The sequence below is a fragment of the Amphiura filiformis genome, chromosome 8, assembly GCF_039555335.1.
Source record: "Amphiura filiformis chromosome 8, Afil_fr2py, whole genome shotgun sequence".
Taxonomy (NCBI): domain Eukaryota; kingdom Metazoa; phylum Echinodermata; class Ophiuroidea; order Amphilepidida; family Amphiuridae; genus Amphiura; species Amphiura filiformis.
The window spans coordinates 65,296,851-65,314,909 of record NC_092635.1 but is presented as its reverse complement, the minus strand read 5'-3'; the positions used below and the strand labels follow the sequence as shown (position 1 = coordinate 65,314,909).

Genomic DNA, 18,059 nt, shown 5'->3' with positions numbered 1-18,059 from the left:
AATTTAAGTTGCTTCTATGCATGATTACAGTAAACAGAAACATATTTAAGTGGTTTGAAATTTTGACCCTAAAAATCAAAAGTTACACCCTTTACCGTGAAAATGACCATATAGCACAAACTGCGATGCAAAAAAAATGACTGAATTCGAACCCTGCTCACATGTATCAATCATGTATGAAAGTGTTGCAATTAAAATGAGGGGGTCCATCTTTCAAACCCAATCGCCCCTTTCAATGTCATTATATCACTTTTTTATCACCACCACTATAATACTTTTAGGGAACTAAATTTAATTCAAGGTGCAGAAATAATATTTAAGTCAGCAAGGTGACCCCCGTTTTTTCCTAGAATGTTATCATCAAATAATGCAGAAATTTTCTACCTCATGACCCCTTTTTTTCCAAAAATGTTCTACCCAGAGTCCCCCTTTTCTTTAAACAACATTAATTTATTATTGATGTATCTCTACTACTTTCCAACACCAGTAGCACATAATATGTGATGTGATCAAGCAAAATCAGTCGTCGGAAGTCGGAAATATTGATTTACAGATACAGCCAATGAAAGGAAATAATTTCTTTTGCTGTCTTTTGTTTTAGGAACAATTCAACTGTTCATATCTTTAGCCCCAGAAGTCCAGAAAGTAGCTCCCAAAAGTTTTAAATCACACGGTCGATTTTATTCAAAAGTAGCCCATGAATTTAACTTTAAGACCTGGGTCAACATAATCTGAACATCATCAAGCGAGTCCGTATTAGTCCTAAATATCAAAATGTCAGTAGGCCCTACCTGTAATAGCTGCCCTATAGACATTTTTAAACAATTTCTGCATTTATCAAGCTGGCAGATAGCTCTATTACAGATGGGGCCCACAGCAGCTGAAAGGAGTACCCCATCATGCATTGCAGTATATCTGCATGCCCCATAGCAAATGTATACAAAATATAAACAAGAGCCACTAAGTTATTGAGAGCTATGGATAGTTTCACAATACTTAAGGTGTCATATTTTTTGCAAACAAAAGTCTAAGCTTCCCTGATTTACACGAGTTATTTAAAGTTGAAGTGAGGGATTTTGTGTACTTTCTATGGCACATTCAGTTCTATCATGGTACCGCAAAGTATAATGGGATACTCCCTTCAGCTGCTGTGGATGGGGCCTTCTTGATCAAACACTCAATCTTTAATCATCCTCTCACTTCATGTTAAATCCTTTGATTACTTTATCTTAAGCACCGGAGGAAAACACGATTTTGGAAGCCAACAAGCACACCATGATTTTTTTAAAAAAACATGATTTTCCAAAGCTGGATAAAGTTGTACATTTCAATTATTTTTGCTTCTATTGAACAACTAACAATAATTATAACTTTATCCAGCTTTGAAGAAAAAAAAAACTCAGAATTTTTTTTTTTTTTTATGTAGCAGTATTTCTCTGGTTCCAAGTAACTTAGGGTCTATAACTTCTGGGGTTTTTTTTTTTTCAATTTTTGTAAAAATAAAAAAAATTTGAAAAAACGCAATTGCGGCCACAAATACCGCAATCGCATTTTCCTCCTGTGCTTACTTTATCCCATATTATGTCTGATACTGAATCTCCCTCTGGGTATTATTTCTACTCATATTAATATTGACTATCTACATTGGAAATAATTAAATTGACATTTTAGCCTCTCAGCATGTATCAACGTCGACAACATGATTGCTTATCGTTTCAGTCCATAATAAAATGTTCTATTTAAAAAAAGTTAGCTTTTGATCACAGTGGCTTCAATTGATAATTATCCAAATTTTTTACATCAATTGATCTCAAACTATATAGTTCCTTGAATGTGCCATAGAGGTCCACACATAATTAATCAAGATTTTGAGCATTTTATGCCAATAATTTAACGAGTCATCTAGAGGAGCTATACACCGCTCTTGCAAATGCAACTTTATAGAAGAGCTGTTGAGGAGTGATTGCTCTCACTCCTCTCAAAAGGCAGTCCCTGTCAGGGTTCACAGTTTGCTCTCAAATAACCGGGTCCACTTTTTTATGCTGGACCCATTCAGATCTCATTTAGTTGAAATTTGCGGGTCCCAAATCGATTCTTGTGGGTCCAAATGTACGAAACTTCAGAAACACCCGGAAATGTATTTTCAGTACTGGCGCAAACGATAAATATTAAAGTATGCCGAATTCGGCACCCAAAACCTACCAAAGTCTAGTCAAATTACTGGGTAAAAGACGACTTGCCGCGATCGGCCGACTTTCTCATAAAGAACTACAATTACTACCTAATAACATGCTCTACTTTAATCATCTAATTATTTGGTTATTTTGTAATATTTACTAGGTTAAAATAAAACAACCGAAAAAACGTGTTTTCGCGATATGTCTCCAGGAATTGACCGTGTTTTGTTGACATATTTACATTATTGTAACATAATATTTGCACGATCCGAAAAAAATCGCAAGTCAACCTCTTCCACAGTTCCCCTTGTATCGCTGATCAAATATCTGTGCATGAAATAGCGATGAGGTGTGTATCATGTTGCAGCGATTTTTATATAATTGTATGTAATTTATGAATGAAAAGCCGGGATGAAAAGTTGTTTAAAAATGTGCTGTGAGCCGATTGAGCTGGGTTATCGCGCAATGACGATCTATGATGATATTTTCTATTTCTTGGATGGGATTTTTTCCGGGTCCAAACACAGACTGCTGGACCCATTCAGGTTACATAATCTTACTTTTTCCGGGTCCAGTGAGTTCAAAAAGCGCCCTGGACGCGAAAACGCGATAAACTGTGAACCCTGGTCCCTGTACAGTCCTAGTAGTTTCTTAAAACTTAAAATTGGCGCAAATTCTGGGTCTTTTTACTATGCGTGTCTGTAGATTCATGTATTTTCCAATAGCACAATATGCAAACTTATCAGTTTGCGAAAGTGCAGGTACCCAACTGCATGAACAACACTGTACTAGCTATCAATGCAAATGTCATGAGCCTTGTCTATAATATAGTGTAGAGCTGCCAAAAACAAAATTAATAAATTCGATAGTCGCTAATGAAATACATACATATTCATTATACTTCATGCACACTCCATGCAATTTATATTATGAATATCTTATTTTGAGTTGAATTGAAATTCAATGCAATGCAATACTTCCTTTACATGTACTTCACCATCAATATAGCCTACAGCATATTAATTTCACAACTCAAACAGCTCACTACATAAACAAGGGTAGCAACACACAAAGCCAAGTTCAAACTAATGCTACATGTAGACTTCTCTGTAGTCCACTTGCCAATTGTGCACTACTCTGGCTATTACATTTAAGCTTAAAACTCTGATTTAATTAATGAGTGCACAATTGATAGATTTTCACAACTGATCTTTTCAGTGACCGTACGCCCTCTGTTTGTTAGCTTCCCAAGTGGACTACTGACTTTGCCTTGAGAGTTAGGCCAATTTCTGGCCTAACTAAAATTGGTGATGATGTAATGCATCTTTAAAAATGAATCTGGCTTGTGATTGGTCGCCCAGATCTTGTTATTGTTTAAATCCTCCCGACGCGTACTGGTACCATTATAACTATACATGGTACACAACTATCTAGGGAATGCGGCGCTTTTGTGCTGGTGGATGAACGTATGCATCTAGCGCGATTGTACCACCATGCTTAGTCTTGTGGTTAGATTTTATTGATAAACAAGTATGATTGACAGTGTGTGAGTCCCGGGTAAAGTTCTGCTTAAAAGTGAAAGTCCATAGTCGGTTTTTCGGATAATATAGTTCCAGATTCTAAATTTAGAATTGTTCAGTATTGAAGTGTCATTATAATTATGCCATTATGATATGTTGCATTCAATAATATAAGCCTACGTAGGGCCTATACTTTACTTTTACTGTCACAAATATAATTATATACGGTAGCCTAAACTTTTTCATAACCATTTTATACTAGTATTTTGATGTAGGCCTACTAAATATCAGTATAATTTCGAGTTCAACTGAATGCGTTCATCATGATTAATAACATTTTTATTTATCAAAAATCGACTATGGCATAGTCTAAACTAATGCAAAATCAGACTCCTATTATAATTTTGGAGAGAGAGGGAGCAGACTTTCCAAAATACGGATCTTTTAGGTGACAATCGACTTAAATCTGACTTGTAAAAAGTGAACTTTACCCCTAAACAATGATTCCTGGGGGCTGATAATATATTGTTAGGCCCATTCAAATATTTATACTCAGAATAGTGAACTTTTTGTGGAGGGGGGTCATTGGTCTCAATTCCCATGTGTGAGCAAAATGTGACCAGAAACTGCAGTTCATGTGATCTCGCTTTTCACGCCGTGATTCTCGCTATTAACCAGTTATCTCGCATTTTTAAAAGTTTCCAAGCAGTGCACTTACTATAAAAATGTTGCTTTATGCCATAAAAGTTCGCCAAATTCCATTAAAATGCAGTTCCAACTTCGCCAAAGTGCAGAATTCAACAACATTGCAAGCACAAGGTCGAGTGAAAAAGCCATCCTTTACTCAATAAAAACTGACATTTCATTTCAAATGAGTTCAAGTTTAGGCCAAATATCATTACTATTTATTGAATTACTGGAATATTTTGACTTATAAAACATAATTCATTGGGCATAATTGTTAATACTGACCAGTGTGGAAAATTATGTGTAGGCCAACATGCAAGAAAACAAATGCAGTATACAGTTTACCAATACTAAGGCTGGCATTTTCGGCGGGCTAGCGGGTACCCGCCGAGATTACATTACCCGGTAGGAAATACCTCCCGGTACCAAATTAAAAAAAAAAAAATTTGAATGCATTTTGAAATCATTAATAGAGTATGACATGAATACAAAGTATCAATTTTCATATTAAAAATACAAAATATCTTGAATTTTTTTTTTTTTTTTTTAGGTCAACCATGAATGATCCTAGCATTTAGGTCTAGGTCCAGGGACACTACAAAACCGAAAAAATAAACGCCGGGTACCCGGGTACAAAATTACCCGAAAATGCCAGGCCTAACCAATACCACCCACCCACCCCCAAATATAATTTTATTATTAAAGCACTTTGCCCATTCAAATCAGATACATTTTACTAGATGTGAATGTATTCAGTCTCATTTAATGCTATGATCAATGGTATTATTATAGAGTTTTCCAAGTTTATCATTTCAAATACCGAGTATACGGTTTGCTGCACGAATTGCCCTGCTGGGTAAATATAAACAGCCTACTGTGTGTGTGGCCACAAGGTCAATTTTTACCTACCAACTTTTAATTTGGAGTATATATATGCAATAAATGTACACATTTTACATGCTACTATAATCAGACATGAAAAAAGAAAAACTTGAATGAAATTATCTAGAGTAGTAGAGTAGGCCTACCCTACGCTAGAGTACGGTACTAGCAAATGTTTAGGGGGTTTATGATTTTTTTTTAACCATTAAAATATTTATTTACGTATTTCAATATTTATAAAAAAAAAAAAAAGTTTGTCTCAAAGTTTGTGCATGCATTTGTAAAATCACACGATTGAAAGAAAAAGAAATGCAGAAATTCATTTTATTTTTTATTGCAAAAGAAAATCAGACTTTTTTTTCTAAAAATACCATAAAAATACCAAGTGGGTAATAAAAAAAAATCGCATTTCGCATTTTGTTTTCAAACCACTTGTGAGCTTTGAGAAACCTTTTTTTTTTTGGCCTAAGGCCTATTCAAATATTTATCAAATTTTATTGATCTATATTAAATTGATTGATTGATTGATTGATTTAGGGAGTCAATCATGTTTCACCGTTGTTCACCACTTGCCGTCCGCATGGTTTACTTCGTGAGGGCAGCTTTAGCTAAGTAGATTGAATCAACATGATTGAATCCCTTTCAACAACGAAAATTTGTAGCTAAAGATCGAATACGGTAATTCACATGAGGAATGTCATCATTGCCACTCAACCTTTACGAAAAGTTTGGTGATTGATATGGGCCTGTTTCGAGATTGTCGTAATCATGTCAGACGGAATTTGATAGCAAATATGGCTGTCATTTTTGTTCCAGGAGTACTGGACTGGTTTTATTTTACATGGGTACCATATGGATATATAATACATAGCTATCATGCTATGGCAGTATTGTCTGAAAAATGTTTGATAGCTTCGTGTAGGACAGGAAAAAGTAACCATGTCGGACAGAATCGATAGAAATGGGGTTCCCAGGCTTTTGGTATTCTATCGAAAGTTACAACAATATCTTATGAAGTCAAGTCCCCAATAAACAAAGAAACATTCATTCATCAATTAAATTTCTTATAGTACAATCTTTATTCAAAAATCATTGTCGTGGAAACGGCAACATCTCAAAAATGGGCCATGTCGGACGGAATGCATCATGTCGGACGGAATGAAATGTTGACTTTTTTGGCAACTTCTCAAAATTTAATATTTTTTACCTGCATTATAAATATAAATATAAGGCCATGTACTTAATGCTGTGTATACTTTTTTATAAATACCGGTACGGTACTGAATCATGTATTCATGCATCTCAACACAAAATTAAACATACCGGTACCTCAAATTTTTGGTCACAACTTTGACCTTCATCAGGAGACTGGCAACCAAAATTTGGGATCAGTGACCTTTTGGACACTTGACCCCAAAACTTGGTCATACAATCTGGGAAACTTGTATTGGCCCCATGATGGTTGTTGGTTGACAATGATGGGGGCTGATACAAGTTACCAATAGTGTACAACCAAGTTTTGGGGTCAAGTATCTCCTGATGAAGGTCAAAGTGAATGCATGATTGTAGCTAGAGAATTTTTTAGTGCTGGGTGGTATTTGAGGGCATCTTTCCTGAAATTGACAATTTGATTGAATTCAACAATTTCTGTTTATCAGTGGTGGGCTCTAAATCTGAGTGCCGGGCTCTGCCGCCTGCCATAGCTACATCCCTGCAAAGTTGTGACTGAAAATTTGAGGTACCAGTACATAGTACATTATTCTTAATTTTGTGATGAAATCATAAAAAATCATTAATTACGAAGTCTACCAACACAGATGAACTTTCATGCTAATTCAGTTGTTTGTTACATTCTAACCCCTGCTGAGAATTCTGGATTTACAGATTTTTTTCAAACCAAAACAGTGAAATTAGTTCATACAGACTCCTCAAGATATATCTAAACTCTTCAAAAAAAGTTTGGAAACTTTTAAAAACGGCTGTATATCAGAAATTTTTGAAATCTATCTCCATATTGTTTCATATCAGTGAAACCATTGTTCTTTCCTGTCAACAATGACACCTCATTTGTGACAATAACTTATTCTACGGCTGAGTAACTTTCTTTGAAAGACAGAGAGGTCTGAAAGAAAATGTGCCAAACTGACCTTTATCTGCACTCATCTTATTGCTTTGAATGAATGAAAAGTTGTTTGCAGTACATTATGTGGAATGAAAAGTGCTAGGATGGGATTAACAGTTCTACACATGGATTCAAATGGATCAACGCAAGTCAATCTCTCTTGCTGGTCACTTCTTCATAGTGGTCATTCGCAAGAAAGTTCTAATCAACCATGGTTCGATTATCAGATCTGGATAAGGCTCGAGCTATTGGTCAGCTTGAGGCTGGCATACATGTACATCGGAATCAAAGTACGGCAACTTTTGGAGTTTCCCGCAGTATGATCTCCAAGATAAAAGCCAAGTTTCACCAGACCGGAGATGTCAAAGACAGACCCAGAAGTGGCCGACCAAGAAAAACAACTCTGCAGAAGACCGGTACATCAGACTGGCAGCACTTTGAAACTGTTTTTGTTTTGTTTTTTTGTTTTTTTAAACTTGTTCGGACTTGGGATCTTGATGGCGCAGCCCGTTATGATGCTTTGAAGTTTGCACGAGGCGCTTTTCATCAAATCATTGGATTTGATGATTTTGTTGCCATCAAGATCCCAATTTTTTTCTTGGTTTTTGTAATGTAACCATTTGGTACTTAAAAAAAATGCAAAATGCAGGTTGGGATGATGATGGCGCACAATGTTATGCACCTCCAAAGTTTACCATTTGCATGCAAGGCTCAGAGAGGCTGAAATTTCAAGAATTTTTTTACGCTGAACGAGGGCGCTGTGCACGCTCATATTTTACATATGAGTTGTTGGTGCTAATATGTACCAAAATTATTTTTTAGAGACAATTCTATTTTTTTTGTATCGCAAATCCATACATAATAAGGGAGACTGGCTATAAATGAAACAGTGTAATATTCCTGACTACTGATATACAAATGGCAGATTTGGCACATTTTGTTTGAGAGCTCCTTGTCTTTCAAAGGCAGTTACTCAACCATTGAATAAGTTATGGTCACAAATTAAGTGTCATTTTTGACAGGAAAGAACAATGTTTGAATTGATATGAAACAATATGGAAATATATTTATGATATACAGCAGTTTAGGAAAGTTTCCAAACTTTTTTTGAAGAGTTTAGATATCTTTAATTTGACCCACACGTCCATCGCTAAAGAATCTGTCACCGATAACTTGTGCACAGCACCGCACAGTAACACACAGTGTAGGTATACACATGGCTTTGGGTGGATACAGACTTGAATCAAGACTAGGAACTACCCAGATTGAGATAATCCTGTTGCATTTAATACAAAAAAGAAAATCCACTTAAAGTAGCCTCTAAATGTGTGAGATAGACAGACCACAGTTCGATTTGCACTCCAGAATCAGGATTCATATTTCCAATGTTTCTATCAAAAGCAGAGACTTGCTGGGTTGAATTGGAAAAGCACAGTGAGTTATAGTGAGCTACGCAAAGGCACAACACTTACGTCGATCCACAAGCCTCATCAGTACACTAACATAAAATTTACAGGTTGTCACTGACCACTGCAGACCATAACAGCCCCACATCATTCCATAAACCAACACACTACCGTGTGCAAAAAGTTGTTCAAATGACGCATCGGCGAAGTGTTAGCATGGTTAGTCTCATAAAAATGAGCAAACCTTGCTCCTAAAGAAACCGGTTCGATACATGTATGTATACTGCAAAGGCACAACACTTACGTCGATCCACAAGCCTCATCAGTACACTTTACATAAAATTTACAGGTTGTCACTGACCACTGCAGACCAAGCCTGGAAACAAGCAGGCGCCGAGCGATTTTTACCCTACGGTTACCGAGTTTTGACGCCTGGATCCAACCAGAATTACACGCCCAGGCGCCAGAGAAAATCTGAATTTTGCGCCCGGTATTATTGCTCCATTTTGACAAGTTCAGTGCAGGAAATGACCCAGTAAAACTTCGTCAGGCAAGCTCATTTCCACTCAAAATATCGGCCATTTCCAATGTATTTTCAACAAAATGCAATGCCAAATCTTATCTTTTACCTAGTATTTTGCCAATTTTCCTTGATATTTGCCTTCAGGGCTCATAATTTTGGCAGTATTTTGCCTTGTTTTCTGGTTAGGTGATCGCGATGATCGCGATCATGAAGGCGGCCATCTTGAATTTTGCCAATGTGTTTCTAGATATTGTTTTTCCTAAAAAAAAGACAAAATAAAATAAAATAAAATAAAAATAAAATAAATAAAAATTAAATAAAAATTAAATTAAATTAAAATTAAATTAAATTAAATTAAGGGTGGTCTTAACCCTGGAATTATGAAAACTTTCGGGCTTCATAACTGCTAAATTATTAGTCTAAAGAATATAAAAGTATACATTTTAGACTGGAAATGACTTGCTGAATTCATAAGTGAAGTCAAATTTGGGAAAAAATGCTCATTTTGGAAGAAAATCCAAAAAAACGGGTTTTTGGCCCAAATTTTTTCGTGCAACGTAACAAAAAAATTGTTTGGCCAAAAAAATTTTTTTATTAATTTTTAAAAACTAGATAAAAATATCTAGGGAGCGTTTTTTTATTTTTTTGAATTTTGACCAACTTTGAGAAATTTGCACCAAAAATGGTCAAAAATGCAAAATTTTCAAAAAATCATAAAAAAGCCTGATTTTCGCCCAAATTTCAAATATTTTTGGTGAAGTTGGTCAAAATTCAAAAAAATGAAAAAACGCTCCCTAGATATTTTTATCTAGTTTTTGAAAATCAATAAAAAAATTTTTTTGGCCAAACAATTTTTTTGTTACGTTGTACGAAAAAATTTGGGCCAAAAAAAAACGTTTTTAGGATTTTCTCCAAAATGAGCATTTTGGCCCAAATTGGGCCTCACAGATGAATTCATCAAGTCATTTCCATTCTAAAAATGTATACTTTTATATTCTTTAGACTAATAATTTAGCAGTTATGAGGCCCGAAAGTTTTCATAATTCCAGGGTTCAGACCAACCTTAAATTAAATTAAATTAAAAATAAAAAAAAAAAAATAAAAAATAAAAATAAAAAAATAAAATAAAAAATTTAAAAAAAATTAAAAAATAAAAATTAAATTAAATTAAATTAAAATATAAAAAATAAAATAAATAAAATAAAATAAAATAAATTAAAAGTCTGTTCAGATAACATCTCAGGTGAGCATCGAAAGCTGTAGAAATAACAAAAATAAGCATTTTGAAACTTTCAGAAAAACGACTCCTGGCTCTTTAAAAATGGCTCCTGGTTCGCTAGAAAATTACAGGACCAGGAGCCGCTTTTCCAAATGTTTGGCTCCTGGTTCAGACCGACTTATTTCCAGGCCTGCTGCAGACCATAACAGCCCCACATCATTCCATAAACCAACACACTACCGTGTGCAAAAAGTTGTTCAAATGACGCATCGGCGAAGTGTTAGCATGGTTAGTCTCTTAAAAATGAGCAAACCTTGCTCCTAAAGAAACCGGTTCGATACATGTATGTCGCAAAATAAATTTCAGTACCGGTAATCGCTAACATTAAACTTCAAACAGAAGTTTCTTTTAAAAAATGTGTTGAAAATTGATGATGATTTAAAGGAGTGATTGAAGGAGTCAGTGGAAATAGTAGGCCTACTAATGTGACGTTCGTTGATAGATGTGTGAGTACTTCGGGCAAGGGTTTATCGCTCCTAGCCAGCCCTCGAATTAAGGATCTGAAGGGGCACAGCAACTTTTTTAGGGCAAGTTGATAATTTGCCTTTTCAGTGAAAATCCAAGGCAGCACAGCAGTTTGTGATATTTCAAGAGGGCATCATGGCATAATACCAATGTAGATTTCAATTTTTTATTAATGAAGTTACTTGTAGTTTTGAGGAATGACAAAGTTGTTTTTGGAAACTTGTTTGTTTCAACTGATGATGTACATGTAGGATCGAAATTTGAGTGAATTCGTGAAGAGATTTCCTTGTTTGAGTGATAGTAGGATACGGGACGTAGGCTAAAATAGTACTTTGACCTGCTCTGACGTCTCAATCCACACGGAATCATTCGTACCAGGGTATCTGCTTACCAGACAGCAATACTGCCTATTGCTGCCTAGAATGCGAAATTACCATCAAATTCCCACATAATTCTGCCCATTTACAAGTTGCAAAGTCTCACAGCCTCAGCCCAGAGCAGGGCAGAAAGCCTGAGTGAGAACTGAGATAGTTGTAGTAACTATAAATTTCAAACGTTTGAGACTTGTTCTCAAGTTGTACATGTGTAGGTACTCCCGTAGGGTGCCTCCAGGGTTTTATTTTGGCAAGTTTGCATTAGTATATCTGGTAAAATACTCACTTTAGAAACCTATGTCACTGATGTATGTCATCTGTGATTGCTAAACTTATTCTATGCATCAGCTTTTGTAGACCAAAGAAATATTTAAAAAGATGATTTTTGAGCGATTTTTATGAGCAGAGAAAAGTCCACTCCACAACTATGTACATGTGAATATGGTGATGAATGCACGCTAAATCGTGGCGACACATACACATAGCTCCTTGGAACTCATGGTCAGAGCCGTGAGTTCCAATTTAATATTGGAACTAGAACTGAGAAGGGTGCAGAATTTTTTTTTTTTTTGGGAATAAAAATTTTAAAAATTAAACAGAATTCCAACTTTCATGACTTTCACTTTGAACATACTGATACCTGGGCAAAAGAATTAATTGCCCAACAGTATAGAATATAAAATTTAACGTCAACTTGTCACAATATTGGAGAAAATGTGCTCCGACCATAAATATGTAGAAAGTATGCAAAACAATTCCCATTCAAACGTGTGAGAATCTGACTGAGTGAAGCTAAAAAAAAAGCACCCGGTCAGTTCAGTCGGATTTACAATGTAGTTACATTATTTAATGTCACTCACCTTTCTCTCAAGCTGCATAGATTTTTGATGAATACTACACGTAAGTTTGCTAAGATATTAGCGCTCTCTCCTCGCTTAAATTGGTAAGCTTATGAAGTAGAATCATGGAAAACAATCACACTTATCACTTCCGCACAATCGATGTGTTGTCAAAAATTACATGCGTTTGTATGGGGGGTCATCCAGAGGTCAAAATAGGACGATAAACATAATGGGTTGCCGGTTCATTATGCTTTGCATATCCACCATATTAGGATAGGGAAAATCACTATGTAACCAGTACCTGGACCAGTGACCTGAAATTTGGAAAATCAAATTCTTAAAAACTTACATATAACATAAACTGTTGTCCCTTTCAAGCATTCGTGCAAAAAATCATGTAAATGTTCATTGTAAATACGACTAATTCTTCATGGAATTACTGACATTAATAGAGCATAAAACTGGTATAATAGTCTGTAGTGTTTTTATTAATGATAGGGCCTATGATCATGTAATAAATTGATATCAAATAAGAGATCATAATTATTTTTCTCATTAACATACTGAAATTGGGAGTTCCAAATCGGTGTATTGCCGAAGATATCACCAAAAACTGCTGAATTAGTCAAAATGTGGTATACCATATTTGAGACTAATTCGGCAGTTTTTTGACGATTTCTTCGGAAATATACCGATTTGGAACGCCTAATTTGATATGTTTAAATGAGAAAAATGTGAGCTTTCACCTGATACCAAAATCGGGACCAAAATCTGCATTTTGATAGGGTAAGTTAATTGGGGATGAGGCTGTCAATCAGGTCACCCACCTCAATTCCGATTTTATTTTTTTTAAACCTGATTCTTTGTCATATTTATAATGTTTACACATACAGATATTAGAGCATATTTGCGGCATAGTGGAATCAGACAAATTCATATAATGTCATATTCAGACATCACGCAAATTTTGGGTCGGTTGGGCCCGGGGGCACTTAACACAAATGTCCATACGGGTATGCTCCCCCGGAAAGACCCCCCCTTTTGGACTTTCGCAGAGGCTCCGATTTGATCAAAATAGAGCTCCGAAAGACCCTTGATTTTGATAACTTTTCAGACCCGAAAAAATCGCTCATTCCTCATTGTTTTTTTCAGGCAATTTTCAACCAAAAAGCCAAGATAGGACCCTTGATTTTGACTCGCAAAAGTTCCCATTTTACTTGGATTAACACACAATCATGAAATCTTCACAAACAATTATAAATTTGTCATGTGGTGTCAAAGCTAAAGTATCTTACTCTAAAACCCGGGGGTCACTCCCATTGTGGCCTGTACACCATCCGCGATAATGAAAACGCGTAAAAGGGTAGTTTTTCGTGGTATGCACGATACGCGCGTAACGCGTTTAGGGTGTCAAAACATGAAATATTGGAAAAAAAGGGTAGCAAAATTGCAATGGCTAATACGCGGAAATGAAATTTAGGGTATGAAATTTGATGCAAGGAATAAAATCCCTGTTTAGGGTATCGTTTTAGCCAAGGGTTAAATCCTTGTTTAGGGTACTTTTCAAAAGTTGATTATCGCGGATGGTGTACAGGACACAATGGGAGTGACCCCCCCCCCCCGGGCTCTAAAACCGTTGGGGTACCACCAGACTGTAAGTATGTTGTTTTTCAATTTATAACTGCTAACCGTGTATTTTGAATGGGCCGGGCTGTCAGCCTTGTATTTTCGCCAGCCTCGAACGTCACCGTGTCGCGCGTCCTATATGCCGCCTGCTTCAAAAGACCCCCTTTTACCACGCCGCAGCTCCCAAAGACCCATTTTTTCGTGGATATCTACTGAAATATGTCATAGGATGCTAGGATCACGAAGTCCGTTAAAATTGATAACACCCAATGCTTTTGAATGCCACGCTTACACAGACCCGTAACCAGGATATATTGGGGGATGATTTTGAAAAAGTGGAATTTTTTTTCCTTCAAAATTTGGACCTTTTTATTTCGACTCAAAAATCCCCCTTTTTTCCGCTCGCAAATGGGACTTTGGGTCATAAATGGGGCATTTGGGATTTAGAGGGGGGTTTAGGCCAAGCTAAGATAATATATAATTGAATACCGAAATTGAAGACTAATTTACGTATGACGTCCAGGCAACAAGACCAAAAATGCTGTCAGTACTATAATAGCCGCATGTCGCGCCTAGCTTTAATAGTCAGCTTAAACTTATAAATGGTCTACATGTACTCTTTACACATAAGGCCAAGTAAAATATAAAACATGTTTCACGTCCGGGTTTTTGAAAAAAAGGAGGAAGAGGGGCCTTTTTATTTTTTATCGCAAAATCAGTGTAAATACCCATAATTAGAGCTGTTTTAGCGTATACAATAATGCTTGGAAAAAGGAGGAGGCCTCTTTTTATTTGTGGTTCTGAGAGCTAGGCCCCCTCTAACTATCACAAAACCTTATAAAAGTGTTCCTTGTATATTAGCAAGACTATATAAAGCATCTCTACCTCCTAAACATATTTTTTGAAAAGTTATAAATGAATTTCAAAAAATAAAAACAAAATTGAAGAAACCTCAAAAAAGGAAGCGGGAGGGGACGTGAAACATGTTTATTTTTTTATTTAGCCTAATTATGTTTCAGATAATACTAGTGATATTATTTGTGTAGCACCTGCTCCCGAAAACTAGCGCATAATGTAATTTTTCAATAATATTTTTTGCAAATATTTATTACAAACATTTTTGTTTTTCATGTTAAGTTCATGGAGATGGGGATTAAAGAAGGCTGGCTAGTGCTATTATACTCATTATAGGCCACTTTATATAGAGACGCATAAAAAGAACCTCATACAAAAATGTCAGTTGCAATTTTCGCCGCATGGAATGCTAATACGGGGGGCCCAAAATACTCACTGAAGAAGGGCCGATGGCTCAGTACACAAAAAAACAAAAAATGTCCTATACCTAGTACCTTAGTGGTTGTGAAACAAAGGTGTTTATAACCTTTCAAGTTGCTATACCCCGCAGATCCAACACAGACTCAAAACCATTATCATTTATGTGTTTAAAAAAAATAAATCTTACAGAAATATTACTATGGCGAGCTTAGGCTTACACACTGAATTTAGGCTGTTCAACTTGAATCCTAAATGGAAGGAGAGAGAGGCGAGACAGTTTTGGACTCGAGAGCACAATAAAAGGAGAGAGCAGTAGAGAGTATAGAGAGAGAGGAAGTAAGGGAGGGTGAGAGGGGAGGGTAAGAGCTGGAAAGGGAGCGAGAGACTGAGCCCGGGGACTGAGCGAAAGACCGAGAAGAGCCGCACACACAATTTCCAAACCACGTTCATTCAACTTGGCAACAGGTACCCGGCTGAAACGCAGAGAATTCGCTGTACTGCCCTCTCTAAACAGCAAAAGAAAAAGTATAAAATGCTTGGAAATCCAGGGAGAGGAAAGTCTACATAATTCTGGTGCAATAGTACTACAGACTACTGTACACATCCATCTTGTGCGATGCAGGGGGGTATCTGAGTTGGCAAATTTTCAAAATGAAATCCCAATTAATTAAAGCCATATTAAAGGCAATATTATAACATTTTCACTCAAAATAGATAAGTATTTCTTTGCCATAAAATGTTAGCTTTTATTATCAGATATGTCCCCTTTTAATTTTGAGCCAAACAACCGAGGTAAAGCAAAGAAAATTGGAATTTACTACCAGCGCCGATGTCGCCAATGTGTATCACTCCGTCGGTTGTGTTAACTTACGGTACTATCCTTTGATGTGTATATCCGTCCCGCACGCAATGCACGTACTGTGTTGTCAATATCGTGTACGCGTTCGACTAATATTTCCATCGTAATAATAAAACGCTGAATCCGGCGTTTTATTCAAAATCTCGGATTATGACAAAACTACAGCACCTATAGTCTTGATTTTTTCAGGGTATGTTAGTTTAATAAAGTACAATATAATCATGTAAAAAACAGAATTTTGAAAAACTATTGAGGGCGTTCTCCTCAGCAAATGTTATAATATGGCTTTAATGTACGATTTTAGTCAAATTTGAATTTTTGTTTTCCTTTACCATCATATCAGCAATAATTGTCACTTGGGGATTTAAGCAGGCCCGTAACCAGGATTTATTAGGGAGGGTGGCTGATTTTGAAAAAGTGGACTTTTTTTTCTTCAAAATTTGGACCTTTTTTGACCAAAAGGCATAAAAACACCAAAATGGGGCTTTTTTTTGGGGGGGCGTATGCCCCAAGCCCCTGATGATTATGGACCTGAATTTAAGTAATGACCCGCACATTATATCAACTTGCTTTACAATGCAATGAATTTGGCTGATTCTATTTTAAGATATGTCATATGTGTAAACGTTATTAACAGGCCTATACCAAAAATTTGGTTTTAAAAAAAATCTTAAGATCGTTTTATATTGTGGCTATAAAAGCCATTTTATGTAAGGCCTATGGGCGAATTCGCGCTTCGGTGACATCAGATTAAGGGCATTAGGATACGGGCCAAAGTTGGTGGGCGAGTGGGTCAAGTTAGGCGTCAGAGGTAGGCCTACGTGTTTTTTTCCGGGGGATTTCAGTCACAGCGGCGCCGGAAAAAATGGGGGGGGGGGAGAGAGCAAAGTGAATTTCAAGGTGTCAAAATCATTGCCGCAACTGAAATTGCCCCGAACTTTTGGTAAATGTCTGATATTTTTGTCGGTTCTTGTACATACTGTGTGGGAAAGATGCCCCTGGCGACGCCGCTGTTTAAGGGGTGGGCCCCTTTGCTATAGGAAAAAAGGGGGAAATAACCCAGAAAACAACCTGTTAAAATGGGGCCTACGGTGAAAACTGATAATCGATTGTGACCCCTGAAATTTGTCCACTCCGAAGACGGAACCCGCTCTCGGAACCAAAAATGGCCACTCTGAACAATATGGACCAACCACTTTTGGAGTCACCCTAGTTCCTCACCCCCCTTTAAAATGAAACCGGGATATGTGATACGCCTACTACCCCGTGAACCCTCGACATGGTGCTCCACCTGTAGGGATGAGTCGAGTATTTGTGACCGTACACCACGAATCAGCCGTACAGTCGGCCCTGTCAATTTTGTTTTATTTCGTGTTTAGAAAATATTTATCATTTGTTGAACTCTGCTCCTTCAACAAAATGGTACTTTTTTTGGTTCTACACCACTACATATGTCCTTTTTCCACATTGCTGGTAATAGATATCAAACAGTCATAATTGGCGGTCATTTCAAATCATCACCGAGTCAACGAGGTTCAGGAATGTTCTCTGGTTATATAGCTGATAGTACATACCTAGACAAAATACAATGCTTTGTAACCCACCACTTGAACAGGATTTAGCCAAAGCAAACAAAGGATTCTAAAGAAATCAAATAGGTAGACGAATATGATCCTCTTCAGCAATAAGATTATTAATTGGTTGAAACGATGTTTGACTCGCGCTATTAAATGAGAAATATGTCGCACTAAATCGAGGTACCTATGAATACGACCTTCACGCACATGTTACACTGTAACTCAGAATACAATTTGTCAACTTTACGGTTCATTTATGATCATGTCAATGTGAATATTGACCCATATAATTGCCAATTTTCAAAAAGATACCTAAGATGCCAACCGGAACGGGCTCCGACTCGTAATCGGATCGGAAGGTTGCGGGTTCGAGCCCCGGCGACGCAATCGTGTTTTGCCTTTAATTGAGTATGGCACTTCATCTCGATTACTCCTCTCCACCCAG

General features: G+C 36.6%; 1 protein-coding gene across 1 annotated transcript in view; it reads right to left on the bottom strand.

Moving 5' to 3' along the window:
* Positions 1-12,454, bottom strand: part of LOC140159365 (exostosin-like 3) — a 141,369-nt gene extending 128,915 nt beyond the window's left edge. The window contains 1 exon segment of the mRNA XM_072182813.1: positions 12,296-12,454. The gene's annotated coding sequence lies outside the window, so the exon portion shown is untranslated.
* Positions 12,455-18,059: the final 5,605 nt, after the last annotated feature.